Source organism: Macaca thibetana, chromosome 11, assembly GCF_024542745.1.
Source record: "Macaca thibetana thibetana isolate TM-01 chromosome 11, ASM2454274v1, whole genome shotgun sequence".
NCBI classification, from domain to species: domain Eukaryota; kingdom Metazoa; phylum Chordata; class Mammalia; order Primates; family Cercopithecidae; genus Macaca; species Macaca thibetana.
This window is the reverse complement of record NC_065588.1, coordinates 62,751,156-62,764,360: the sequence shown is the minus strand read 5'-3', so window position 1 is coordinate 62,764,360 and position 13,205 is coordinate 62,751,156. Positions and strand designations below refer to the sequence as shown.

General features: G+C 39.5%; 3 protein-coding genes across 21 annotated transcripts in view; all 3 read left to right on the top strand.

Annotated features, from left to right (window-relative positions):
* Positions 1–13,205, top strand: part of LLPH (LLP homolog, long-term synaptic facilitation factor) — a 648,032-nt gene that overhangs the window by 197,146 nt on the left and 437,681 nt on the right. The window lies entirely within an intron of this gene.
* The window catches only part of TMBIM4 (transmembrane BAX inhibitor motif containing 4), a 529,849-nt gene that overhangs the window by 91,665 nt on the left and 424,979 nt on the right, over positions 1–13,205 (top strand). The gene's annotated exons all lie outside the window — the stretch shown is intronic.
* The window catches only part of GRIP1 (glutamate receptor interacting protein 1), a 710,404-nt gene that overhangs the window by 476,100 nt on the left and 221,099 nt on the right, over positions 1–13,205 (top strand). The gene's annotated exons all lie outside the window — the stretch shown is intronic.

The following is a 13,205-nucleotide window of genomic DNA, read 5'->3' as shown; positions in this document are numbered from 1 at the left end:
TGTAAAATCCTTTGCAAAATGACTTGAATTTGTATCAACTCTACTCATTTACTTACTCTCATCTCTGTTTTCAGGGGATGACTTTCACAATAGCATCCATTTCTTTACTGAGCTATAGCTGGCAGAAATAAGGAATTCACAGTTGCCGCAACAGATCATATATGCTGAATGCAAAATCACTCTTTTCTTCTCATCTCTTTGAACCTGAATTTGCTTCCATTGGACAGCTCTTGTGAAATTTGTGATTTTGTTTCCTTAGGAAAGTGTGAATTGTATTGTAATACAATGAGTGATATCTATGTTTTTCCAACAAAACATTTTGAAGAAATATCTTTAAATGTCTTTACCCCAAAACTTCAATATTTTGAAGCTTTGATTTGTGAATGACACAAAAACATGTAAGTTCTGAAATTAAAGAGGAAAGGAAATTCAAAATGCTATTCAAACAATCTGAACTAGATAATTCACGGAAAAATTCCTTGTGGAAGCAATTGTACTTAGAAGGGTTAAAAGCATTAATACATTTAAATGTTGATTTAAAATGATGTATTGTATATTTTATACAAGCAAATTGAGTACAGCTAAACCTCAGCTACAGGATTTTAGAGTACAATAGTTTTAGCAATTCAGAAGAAACAAAGTGGTGTTTCCTACATTAAATGGAATGGTTTGGCAAACGTGTCAGTGAAAGGAAGAATTTTCCACTTGAATAAAGAGCAAGATGAATCCCATTTGTGAGTAACCCTCTTCATGATTATTCTTTATTTTTATAAAAATTTCAGGTGGTTATTTTTACTCTTATTCCAAAGGCTTAGATTCATTTTGAAAGTACAGGACTTATGAAGACACATATTATGAATATGTTTTACATCCTTGTTTTGGTGCTTCAAAGATTCTAAAGCAATTTGAACTCTGCAATTAGATGGCATCACCCAGTGCCAAGATGTCTTCTATTTTATCCTATAGAACATCATTCTTCATGCTGGTTGCATTTAGAAAAACTACTACAGTCAGTTCTGGACTGTGTTATCTGTTTTCTCCTTGTCAGCATTAAAGAAATATTCCGTTTGAAGTTCAAGAATATCAGTTACCCATCAATTCTTTCTTGGCTGCTCTACATTCACCGGTACTGAGTATTCTACTGCTGGGAAGAAGGAGACTTCCCAGTGTCCTCATAACTCTATGGGATACTAAGCAAATATGCTATTATCAATGTTTTCTTTTCATGGGTTCTCTAGTGCCACATTCTAATGACAACACGTTTGAAGGCCTTCCTTTTTCTTAAAGTCATTAAGTAGTTTTTTAAGTTACACGTTAAATACACAGAATTGGTTCATCATAATCCCTAGTTTGTGGCACATATTATTCTTCATCATGAATTTTGTCTTTTCCTTGTCTTTATGTTAGATATAAAAGTCACTGGAATCATTAACTGTTGGTAAGCTTTATGAGATGTTTTCCTGGAGCTTGACCATTGATAGACCCCTTTTTGTTCATCTCAAGGTAGGGGCCGGAGGTTATTAGGAGTGTTCAGAATCTTCTTAGTTATTTAGAACAGTTCAAGAAAAAAGATTGCACCAGCCAGAGGGCTAAGAAATCAAAGTGGTTAACAGCAGACTATTACTTAATAGTATTTTAAGGAGAGAATTAAAAAACTTCTTGGAAACTGCCTCCTGACTGACTAATGACTCATGGAGTTCTAATCCCTTACTGTCTTACTTAAAAGTACCCATGAACTCTTGTTCTGGCAAAAAGAAGAGAGTATTCTCAGATGTTTGGCCAAGAAATAACTCAAACAGAAGTGAAACCCAACATCCAGAAGTCTTGAGCAATCACCTACTGTGTCCACTTTTGCCCCCACTAAGTCCATGAGAGAGAGAAAAACGCACAGAGGAAAAGGCCAAGTAAGTGTATCCTCTTTATTATTTACCAGAGCTTCAACTGAAAAATCCTGAAGTGTTCTCCTGATGGACTAAGTTGGACCATACAGAGCTATAAGAGCCAGAATTCAGGAGAGTCCAATCTTTTGGCTTCCCTGGACCACATTGGAAGAAGAATAATTGTCTTGGGCCACACATAAAATACACTAATGATAGCTGATGAACTAAAGCAAGTAATAATAAAAATAAAAAAGAATCACACAAAAAAAATCTCAAAATGTTTTTAAAACATTTACGAATTTGTGTTGGGTCACATTCAAAGCCATCCTGGGCTGTATTACAGCCTGTGGGCTGTGGGTTGGACAAGGCTTGAGCTAGATGGACATTTACAGCCTTAGTCTCCTTTTCCTATGCTCACTCCCAATCCTATTTCCCTCAAGATATTTTTAACACCCCGGCAGCATGGAAAGATGCCTCTAGAGAAAAGCGCACCAATGAAAAGAAGCCCTAAAGGAGAGTTTGGCTAATGTACTAGTTTCTGACCTTCTCAATGCAGAGGCCCCTCCCAAGTAAGATGCAGCTCCAGGGCCATTGATCTGCCCCAGCTGCTGGGGAGTAAGTAAACACAAGGAGGCTAAAATCTTAACAGAGCTATGGCTTTTGCCTACATCTCCCCGTAAAGCTCCACTCCCAGTGGTCCAAAGATGGTGACGGGATTTGACCATTCATATTAGCACTTTCTCTGATGAATGGGGTGGAATATAGTGGAAAAAGAGTATAAAGTAGCAGAAGGCACCTTAAGTTTCTCTAAGTTTTATGATATTTTAAGCTGTTCTTTGAAACTTATTCTATAAATGTAGATCTGGTGCTTCCTGAAGTAAACATTTATATACATACACAGAAATAAGGTTTCTTAATACGGACTCTACTATTTCCATGACTAAAACAGAGTAACTTTAAACAATTCTGTCCCAAAGAGGTAAATATGAATGTTAACAGAATCATAATTTGCTTTTATTAATGTCAAAATCTATGACTCCTGTCTAAACTCAGAATAACTACAGCAGTTATTTTACAATCACAAGCCAAATATGTGCCTTTCATTAAATACCCGTTCTAACCATAAATCCTTTTATCGCCCTCCTTTCCTCTTCCTGAAAAAGAAAATGGATTAAACACTCTTAGGAGCAAAATGCACTTGCTTTGGATAAAGGGGAAATACATTATTCATGTTATTTGGGAACTTGTCATTTTAATCGTGTCTCATATGGCATAAAATGTAAAACTAAAAGGATCTTTTAGTCTTCCATAAGGTTTAATGAAATTTTTAATACTGATGATAGTAAAGAATGACATGAGTGTCCTATGATACCAAACTTTAAGTTTGTATTAGAGACTTAATATTCAATTAAAAATATTAGGGAGATGTATTTTCAATCTCATTTCTCCCCATTAGTTTTCAAAAATAAGATAAATTCCAAGGACAAAGGTATTTAGAACTAACAGATTTTACCATATATCAATGTCTATTAAAAAGAATCTGTTGATTCTCCTTTATTTGACAGATTGCTGGTGAAATGAAGTTCGACCACTTGAAGGGTTTGTCGAAATCGTTAGAGAAAATCTGTACAGACTTTGAGTTTGGCATATTTTGCAATAATCTGTGACCTTGCCCACTTAGAGATGAGGCATTTAATCATGTCTGTCTCATATTTGTGAAGGAAAGACAGGATACTACACTTGACCTCAAAACCTAGAGTTAGTATATTACTTATTTGACTTGCCTCCTCTTTCTATATAGGACATCTTTCTTTGCTTATATGAGTCTTGACTAATTGCCCAAAGAATTCTGGACAATTGACAAATGCAGGAAGATGTCAAATATTCATATCTATTACATTTCTAAACTTTGGTGCACCCAGGAAAATTTTCTTCAATCTGTACCCAGAATAATGCCATAAACGTTTGTGTGGGATTTTTTTTCCCAGCCTAAAATGTAAGAAAATATACTTATCAATTAGGTCTTAAGGGAGTAAAGTATACATCAGTCTTTCTTGCTGCTCACATTTAGGTACTTGGGAGTGGGTAGTAAAAAATGAAGCTGAGAATCTGAAATGTCCAGTAGCCCAAGATGTGTACAGTCAAGCTGATTAGAATACATCCAGGAAAAGTCAGTATCTATTGAACAATCAAAGTCTGGAAGATAATCCCCATAATACCATACCCTTGACACCAGGGAGGAGCTGGTAACCTTAAATTAAGAGGCTACAATAGGAATTTGAAGGTTCTGCCCTCTCTGATCCAAATTTTTCCTGTCTTTGTTATTCATATCATTAGATGCTTCATTTATGTAAATTTGTATTATTACAGAAGATATATAGTGTGACTTTTACACTAGGACTTTACAGCTATACCACTGTTCAAGTGTGTAAATGCCTGGTTCTGCTTCATCTGGTTAGTTCTACTATTGAGCCCCTGCAAAAAAATGAGTGAGGCTGGACACAGTGGCTCATACCTATAATCCCAGAACTTTGGGAGGTCAAGGCAGCCGGATCTCTTAAGCCTGAGAGTTCCAGCCTGGGCAACATGGTGAAACACTGTCTCTACAAAAAATACAAAAATCAGCTGGGCATGGCGGCATGCACCTGTGGTCCCAGCTACTCAGGACATTGAGGTGAGAGGATTGCCTGAGCCCAGGAAATCAAGGCTGCAGTGAGTCATGATGGCACCACTGTTCTCCAGAGTGAGACCCTCTCTCAAAAAGTAAAAAATAAAAAAAAAAAATTTAAAAAGAATGTATCTCAGGGATGAGAAACCAAAGTCAGTTGAATCAAGCAAGTGTGAAATGTCCTAAAAGTACACAGTTGCTGTCCAAAGAAACTAAGGCAGAATCTACTATTAATGAGGACATGACCAACATGGGAAAAAAATACCAAGAGATAAGTACCTTTGCTTCTCAGTCCAGCTGTCCCTGCATCCTCGCAAGTGTCCCAGTGGGCCAAAGTGAGGACAATGAGAACTAAGGGCCAGGGTGTACTCTGCCAAATCCATCCAGTGTCAGCCTTAAGAAAGAACCTAAAATTATGTGTACAAGTGTTAAAATTACTGAATATTTAAGAAAGTAGCTAAATTACATTACTTCTTTAGAGAGAAGTTTCTACGATTATAAAGTCAAGACTGTTAGCACTGCAAATATACCTGAGATTCTGGCTTCTCCCATGTCTTGTTTTGTTTTCCATAGTAGTTATCGCTATAGGAAATTAACTTACAAATTTATTATTTTTTTGTTTCTCAGTCCCTAGCTAAAATGTAAGCTACACGAGGGCAGATCCTCTATATGTCTAGTTCACCTGTTATCTCCAGTGCATGCAACAGTCCTTAGCAAATGTTAGGTATTTGATCAATACTTGTGGAATCAATGAATAAGCAAAAGTCAGCAGGTAGATTTTCTGTGTGAGGAATCTGTGACCCTAAGACCAGCATACTTTCCTACAGAAAAAGTGCAACAAGTTCTCTGTTGACCATGTGTCTCATTGTATGCTGCAGCAAATACTCACATTTGGCCTTGAAGTTCCACCCAACATGACATTTCCAAGAAAGTGCCTGCTGCCCAAGACTAATGAATGAAATATAGGTCAGCCAGAAGCTAGAGACTTTGAAAGGCCAGAGGTTCCCCCCAGCCTCATTTGTTTCTATTTGACCAGAAAATGTCTGTGCGGTCCTAAAACACCCGAGGAAAAAGTTGAGCACCATTTAATAATAAAAGTGAGAAGATAAGAGTGATTCATTCATGTGTTCTGCTTGTAGAAAAGTACTAAAAAATATGAGGAAGAAACGCTGGTCTATAAATAGAGCAATGCAGAGCCAAACATATTACTTATTATGGCAGGTACACATTAAGTATCTCCTCCAGAGAACTGATCCAGTTTGCTATGTGGCTGTGAGTACATACTGAGTGCTCCTCAAGTAGCACAAGGCAAAACCAGCACCTTGATTTGTGTGTTCAGAACCATAGCTTTCATTAGTGATTTGGAGAAACGACAGTCTATTATGTTTGAACTTCTCTCATGCCTTAGTAAACATTGGCTGAAATACAATAAAGTGGTGCATATGCAGCAAGTGATTTTGAAACAATAATTCTTCCAGCATGCAATTTAGGGGAAATTTTTTTTGTGGTAACTGTGCTTTGGTATTTCCTGAACCCCCTGTTTGGGAATTCCTGTGTTATAGGAGAGATGGCACTTGGTCAATGTTGTGCTCCAGGTACATGTAGGAGTGACTCTGATGTCAGCTAGCAACAGCCTCCAGTGTCAGAAAAATTTTACAGGCTGACTGAGGATATAGCCATAAGAGCTATAAGGAAAAAGTCTTTTCCCTCTATTACTTTTGCCCTGAAAAAAATTAATTCTCCCATTCCTGGGTTTGGTAGACCATTGACCCTAGGGTTTTAGGTGACTTTAGAAAATTAGGCTAGGTAGAAGTTGTATGGCTTGATTGGCATTGAAGAAAGTGAAGAAACATCTTACATAGTTTACTTTTGAATAGAGTAGTTGGGCCTATTAATATTTTCTTATCTATTGACCTTATATGACTCAGAACAGCTTCCCAAATTTCAGTTACTCATATGTCATCTTCATTACTTTTGTTATATATTTGTGTTCCACCTCTACTATAATTAATATGATTTTAAGTAAGTTTAAATTGGTATACTTTTTTACTTAGGTTTATCATAGGCTTTACTATCTGTAATTTTATATGCTAATAATATTTTTCTAATATAAATTTTTTCTAACTCTGAAAATTAAAAACAAAGGTTTCTGTGTCATCTTAAATCATCTCGCATCCAGCAATATCTATACACACCTACTTTGGGAAACACTGACTTGGAATGAGATTCTTCTCAGAAGACATGACTTTGACAACCACAAAACTTCACTTTGTTGGTAGTCAGTAAGTAGTTGTTGATTTGTAGTGCAGAAACATCATTTGAATGACAGTGAAAGGCTTTGGGGGCTTCTGTTAACAAATGAAAAGAAACAAGAAAAGAGAAAGAGGAGGTTGAACAATATTACGCCAAAGCTTGGGGAATAACGAGAATGAAATGATCATTGGAGTAACCTAACCCAGAGCGAGAGTAAGAGAGAGACAGAGAGAGAGAGAGAGAGAGAAGGTGGGGAAAGGGGAATGATTATACAAGTACTAGTTACCATTTATTTCATGCCAGTGCCAAGTATTGGACTGGTCATCTTCATGAATATCATCTCATTTCTTCCTCAGAAACATCACCAGGGGGAAAATAAGTTTTATTCCCCTCTTACACATGAGCAAACTGAAGTTCTTTTATTTATTTATTTATTTATTTTATTATTATTATTATTATTATTATTATTATTATTTATTGGTGGTGGTGGGGGACACAGTCTTGCTCTGTCACCCAGGCTGGAATACAGTGGCATGATCTCAGCTCACTGCAACCTCCACCTCCCAGGTTCAAGCGATTCTCCTGCCTCAGCTTCCTGAGTAGCGCCACCATGACGTGCACCACTATGCCCAGCTAATTTTTGTATTTTTAGTAGAGATGGGGGTTTCATTATGTTGGCCAGGCTGGTCTTGAACTCCTGACCTCATGATCTGCCTGCCTCAGCCTGCCAACGTGCTGGGATTACAAGTGTGAGCCACTGCACCCCGCCAGCAAACTGAAGTTCTGAGAGCTGAAGTCGCTTGTCTAAAATCACAGGGCTAGAAAACAGTGGACCTTGGATAAACCCTAGTTAAATATAAATTTTGACCAGATTCCTGAGTAGTGAGGGAAGGGAGAAGGTGGTGGAGAGAATCCTCACTTAGAACAAAATGTGAAGACTGACTTCTCGAGCCAGTTGAGCCTCTGGTCGGAAGTATCCAGAAGGTGTGAGTTGAGCAGAAGCCTCTGAATATGGGTGATCTCTGTCCATCCAAGTCACAGACTCCATCTCAGTCCTCATTGACTAGAGCCCTAAATTAGAGGGGGTTAATGAGTAATGGCTTGGGGTCATAGGGCTCATGCCATTATCTCTCTTAAGTAACGGAGTACTAGGAGAAACTGAGGAGGCGAACTACTAGGGCTTCGGGTCGTGTTATTCCATGCACTTATACCTTTCAGAGCTTTCCAGTCAAGGAAAAAAATTAAAATTGGTCAAGCAGGCTTTTAACTACTTACTCTGAAACTGGTAACATCATAACTATGCTTTATGTTTCCCCTTTAAAACCACGGAAGAATAGAAAGCGGTAAGATAACACTGAGAAAATGAAACGAGTCACTGTGTTCTGTAGCATCATAGTCAGTCTTGACTCACTGACTCTGATCATATCTATATATAAATATATAAAATATATAAGAGATACACAAATTCTTTTAAAATCAAATATTCTTATACATTTCTAAAACCTATGACTGGGCTACACATTAAACAGATGTTATGAACATTTCCCCTTCAAAATGTGGGTGGAAATACTTTACAGCACCTGGCAAAGCTCTTTGATCTCTTCAGGAGTTTGACTGCACCTCTGGAACCCCCCTGCCTTCTGCATGGAATGTAAACCACTGACACATTGATCCCTTGCCCTTCACCTGTGCACACTCACTTCATTCTCCTTTTTTCCTCTGGCCCATCCTTTACTTCCTCGCTACATCCATTATAACTAAAATGATCTCTCACTTTTTGATTCTGAGTGTTCCTCTAAACTGACCCTTATACATTCATTCAACACATAATTATCCAACAGTAACTCGTTGAGCAGTCACTGTGTGCCAGGTACTGTTCCAGGTGCTAGGAATATAGATGTGAACCCAGCCTATTAGCCTCTGTCCTCATGGAGCTGACAGGCTAGCAGGGGAAACAGGCATTCAGCAAACATTGAATACCTGGTCTAAGGTCAGGCTATGCTGTGTACAAAAAAGGGAAATGAACTAGTGTAAGTAGTAGAGTAGTGGGGGCAGAAAGTTATGGGGTCCATGCTCAGACAGAAAATCTGAGGCCTCCATGGCCTCCAAAGGCCAAGGTTGGCCCCCATGAGCTGGTGACTTTGGAGTAGCCTGAAATGAGTGGTGAACCATGTAATGATCTGGAGGAAGAGGATTCTAGGCCAAAAGAAGAGCAAATGCAAAGTTCCGAAGTCAGAACAAGCTTGGCTTTTAAAGAAACTGAGAGAAAGAAACTTCTGCTAACAACTAAAAAGAAACAAGGAAAGAGAAAGAGGTGGTTGAACAATACTACGCCAAATTGAATGGCTAAGCATGGCCAGAAAGGGGGAAGCAAGGCTGGGGGTGTAAGGGATGAGTCTGGAGAAGAGACAAGACTGTGTCCTGTAGAGCTTTTAGGCCATGGTAAGAGTTTGGATATTATTCTGAGCAGTACAGGAAGCCATTGTAGGGGTTAAGGTATTGATGTAATTTCTTTTTTGTTTATTTTAATTTCTCTAGCTGCTATATGGAAAATAGGCTTTTAAGGAGGCAAAAGTGGAAAAAGAAGACCAGTTAGCAGGCTGCTATGGTATTTCAGGCAAGAAATGATGGTGGCTTGGACTAGGAGGTGGAGGTGGGGGTAGTAAAAAATGGTCAAATTTTGAAGAAAGAACCTAAAGGACCTACTGACAAATTGGATGTGGGATGAGAGAGGAAGAGAGAAGTCTGGGATAATTTCAGGGTTTTTGCTCTTAACAATTGGGTAAATACTGATGCCATTTACTGAAACAGAAAATAACCCAGGAAGAAATGGATCAGTGGAACAGGAGAGTGGGGAACTCAGAGAAGAGCTTAGGTGGAGATAGAAATTTTGAAGCTCTCAGTTTGTCAGCGGTATTTATACCCATGGGGGTGGGTGACAGGTCTTCTAGGTAGCACAGACAGAGGAAGATTCAGCAGAAGATATGAAGAAACAAAAGCAGTGGTCATGAGGATCAGGAGAATGTAGTACCCTGGAATCCAAGTTATGAGCCATGTGACTAAAGAGTGAGAGAAAAACTAGGTCAAAGATTGATGATGAGATGAATGAGAATTGGCCATAAGATTCTATAAGAAGGGAGGTTTGGTGACCCTGACAAAAATAGATTCAGTGAAAAGGCAGGAGTAAAAGCCTGATTTGAATGGCTTGAGGTGAGAATAGGACTTGAGTAACAGGCAGAGAATGTGGACAACTCTAATCAGAGTTTCTCTATCAAAGTGAGCAGAGAAATGGGAGAGTGGCCACAGGGAGCATGTGGTCTACGGAGGACTTTAAAATATATACGTAAGAGAGGATGCAGCGTGTTTGTGTGCTGATGTGACTGATCTAGTGGAATGAGAGAAAATCGTGCAGGAGGGAGAGGGGATAAAAGCAAAACCAGTCTTTGAAGAGGCAGGGGTGCCTCCAGTGTGCACCACCGGTTCAGCGGGAGGAAAGGCAGCGTGCAGGGGCACAGAGGCAGGAGGGTGCTACAGTCCCTGCTGAGAAGATCTGTGAGTCATCTTCTGATTGCTCTATTTCCTTAGTGACATAAGAGGTGAGGTCATCCACAGAGGGTATGGAGGGGAAGGAGATGTTCAAGGCTTAGAGAGAGAGAGGAGGTATCATTTCAAAGACTGGGACAGTGGATTACCTAGGACACTGTCCGAGGATTACCCTGCAGTGCAGTATAGCCCTAACTAATAGACCCCTCTTCCTTCTTAAAAACCCTGCCTCCTCAAATTAAAAAAGGACAAATTAAACTAACCCTTCTGCCGGGCGCGGTGGCTCAAGCCTGTAATCCCAGCACTTTGGGAGGCCCAGACGGGCGGATCACGAGGTCAGGAGATCCAGACCATGCTGGCTAACACGGTGAAATCCCGTCTCTACTAAAAAATACAAAAAACTAGCCGGGCGAGGTGGTGGGCGCCTGTAGTCCCAGCTACTCGGGAGGCTGAGGCAGGAGAATGGCGTGAACCCGGGAGGCGGAGCTTGCAGTGAGCTGAGATCCGGCCACTGCACTCCAGCCTGGGCGACAGAGCGAGACTCCGTCTCCAAAAAAAAAAAAAAAAAAAAAAAAAAAAACCCTAACCCTTCTAATGCTGATGCCTGTGACATTCCCATATAGCGTATTCCATTCCTCTGGGTTCTCTCCTCTTACTTCTCCCTTCCATAATCATTTTTTGTAACACCCAGAGTATTTTATTTTATTTGTTTCCCCAGCTGGAGTGCAATGGCGTGACCTCGGCTCATTGCAACCTCTGCCTCCTGGGTTCAAATGATTCTCCTGCCCCAGCCTCCCTAGTGGCTGGGATTACAGAGATGTGCCACCATGCCTGGCTAATTTTGTATTTTTACAAAATGTGTTTAAGAAAGAAAAGAAAAACGGGATTTCACCTTATTGGTGAGTCTGGTCTTGAAATCCTGACTTCAGTTGATCCACCTACCTCGGCTTCCCAAAATGCTGGGATTACAGGCATGAGCCACTGTGCCCGGCCCAGAATATTTTATATTTTTATTGAAGCTTTCAGCAGTTTCACTCATCCTGTTTCAAGTTGCTCTGCAATTGTTTTCCTGGATTGTAGACTTACATTTAATTTAAGGTTATAGTCCCTTAAATTCAAGAAAATGTTTGTTTATTTTGTTGATTGGTTGATTGGTTTTGAAGCAGGGTCTTGCTCTGTCAGCCAGGTTGGAGTGCAGAGGCACGATCATGGCTCACTACAGTCTTGACCTCCTGGGCTCGAGTCATCCTCTCACTTCAGCACCTGAGTAGCAGATACCACAGGCACATGCCACTATGCCCAGCTAATTTTTTAAAAATGTTTTGTAGATACAGGGTCTTGCCATGTTGCCCAGGATGGTCTTGAATTCCTGGGCTCAAGCAATCCTCCCATCTCAGTGTCCCAAAGTACTGGAATTACAGGCGTGAGCCACTGCACCCAGCTGAAAATGTATCCTTATTAAAAATTCTCCCACAAAGTTTTGCCCAGTAGGGTTCATAGCAGGGTGCAGCCCATGTTTATCAAATTAAAGAGTCTCCTTTCATCACCTGCCTTAGGATCTCATCAATATTATAAATCAACCTTTACACAATGATGAAATAGAATGATAGAGTGGAACTCGCAGTGCTCTTACTGATCTTTCTCTAATAAACACCTAAAAAAATATGTGCATGCATCACATACACATATTTTCCCCTTTGTGTTCTACTTTCACTATTGGAAACTCCACATCTACTTTCTTCTGCTTCAACATTTTTAGGCATAGGAAACTTACTATCTTACAAAGTAACCCCTGCTTTTTTACATCTCTCTTAAACATTCCTTATCCTGATGGACTGAAGTTTCTTATCGTGAACCCACTGGCTCTTCTAATCTTTCTGAACTTCCCCAAAGTCAGTCATTCAGATACTTGAATATATCTATCATCTCTTCCTTGAGTTGCTGTTGTTGTTTAAACCAGATAAAATATGCTCCTTCCTTGGTTCTGTCCTATGTGACATGTTTTCCATATCCTGCTAGTCTTTCTTTAGTTTGTCAATGGTCTTTAGCATGGAGCAGTCAAAACTAGACACTTCGCCACGCTGTTGGTCTGAAAAGAACAGTTCAAGAAAACCATTAGCTCCCCTGATCTGGATGTAATACTCAATGCAGATTATTATTGTATTTTTAAATGAAATAATGATGTTTGTTTATATTGAACTTGCCATCAACTAAAATATATAGGTCTTATTCTTATGAATTGCCCTTAAGAGCTAGGTTTCCTCCCTTGAGGGGTAGGACTCTGTGTAATTCTGTGCAACTCTGTACCCTTCATTCAGTTGTCTGCACATTTATTTCTCTTCTATTCAGCCAGTAATGTTTGAGAAGAGGAGAGGAGGAAGAGTGCTTACTAGTGAGCATCTGTTATGTACCAAAAGTCATGTTGGTCTTATATATTTAAAAAACAGAGGTGTTATCCCTCTTTTGTGGATGAAGAAGTTAAGGCTCACAGAGGCTAAGGTAACTTGTCCAAGTCTACCCAACAACGGCGCTGATATTTGAGTTTAGAATCACCTTAATTCGAAGGCTGTCTTCTTTCAGCTATGTACACAGCTCTCGAGTGAGTCAGCCTCTCTTTCCAACTTGGTGAAATAGTCTCTATTCCTGATCATCACATATATCTACTACTCTTCTTAGCAATGAATTAGCTGCAAATTTGATAAGTATCAAATAGTGTTAAGAATATTGAGCATAGCAATGCCAAGGACAGAGCTCTGCAGCATCCCTGGCAGAGATCTTGCCTTTTACCCATGCATGCTGATTTACGGGCTTTGGGTATCATTTTCACTCAGTTCATGATAGTCCATCCATCTGCAGGTTAT